The following is an 884-nucleotide window of genomic DNA, read 5'->3' on the forward strand; positions in this document are numbered from 1 at the left end:
TTGTTCATGATTTTCTGTCGTGTTTTGATATTATGATGCCTGCCGAAGTGGCCGTGCAGTTCTAGGCGCTGCAGTCTGGAACCGCGAGACCGCTACGGCCGCAGGTTCCAATCCTGCCTCGGTCATGGATGTTTGTGATGTCCTTAGGTTAGTTAGGTTTAACTAGTTCTAAGTTCATGGGGACTAATGACCTCAGAAGTTGAGTCCCATAGTGCTCAGAGCCATTTGAACCATTTTTTTTAAATACTAAAAATATTTTTAATGAGAATGGGTTATAAATTTCTACGCAGTTCGAAATAGCCCGAAAGCCTTCTTTAGTTGAACAATAGAAGAGTAATGACAACAGCAATACTGAATGAGATTTTCACTCTGCAGTGGAGTGTGCGCTGATATGAAACTTTTTTTTTAAATTAAATGTGGAACGTTTCACGATTTTGCGTGTCATCCTTGCGCAGGGGTCATGCTAATCTTCTCTGTATCGTTCCAATTTTAGTATATGTACCGCCGAAGCGAGTACGGACTGAGCTACCCAAGCACGATTCACGCCCCGTCAACACAGCTTTACTTCTGTCAGTACCTCGTCTTCTACCTTCCAAACTTTACAGAAGTTCTCCTGCGAACCTTGCAGAACTAGAACTCCTGAAAGAAAGGATATTGCGTGAGTCGTAGCTCAGTTGGTAGAGCACTTGCCCGCGAATGGCAAAGGTCCCGAGTTCGAGTTTCGGTCCAGCACACAGTTTTAATCTGCCAGAAAGTTTCAACAGCAATACTACATTTTGAAGGACTTGCGGAGTTATGAATCAATTTTTCCAGTCTCGATTGAGAGTTGCAAAGATAGAAGGATACAAATATAAGGTACAGTAGAAAAATAAAGTTGTTGTCAT

General features: G+C 42.3%; 1 non-coding gene across 1 annotated transcript; it reads right to left on the minus strand.

Annotated features, from left to right (window-relative positions):
- Positions 1-410: 410 nt before the first annotated feature.
- LOC126472251 (U6 spliceosomal RNA) lies at positions 411-517 on the minus strand. The gene has a single exon (XR_007586379.1). It is a non-coding gene; the product is annotated as a U6 spliceosomal RNA (small nuclear RNA).
- Between the last annotated feature and the right edge of the window lie 367 nt (positions 518-884).

The sequence above is a fragment of the Schistocerca serialis genome, chromosome 3 (genome assembly GCF_023864345.2).
Source record: "Schistocerca serialis cubense isolate TAMUIC-IGC-003099 chromosome 3, iqSchSeri2.2, whole genome shotgun sequence".
In the NCBI taxonomy this organism is placed as follows: Eukaryota; Metazoa; Arthropoda; class Insecta; order Orthoptera; family Acrididae; genus Schistocerca; species Schistocerca serialis.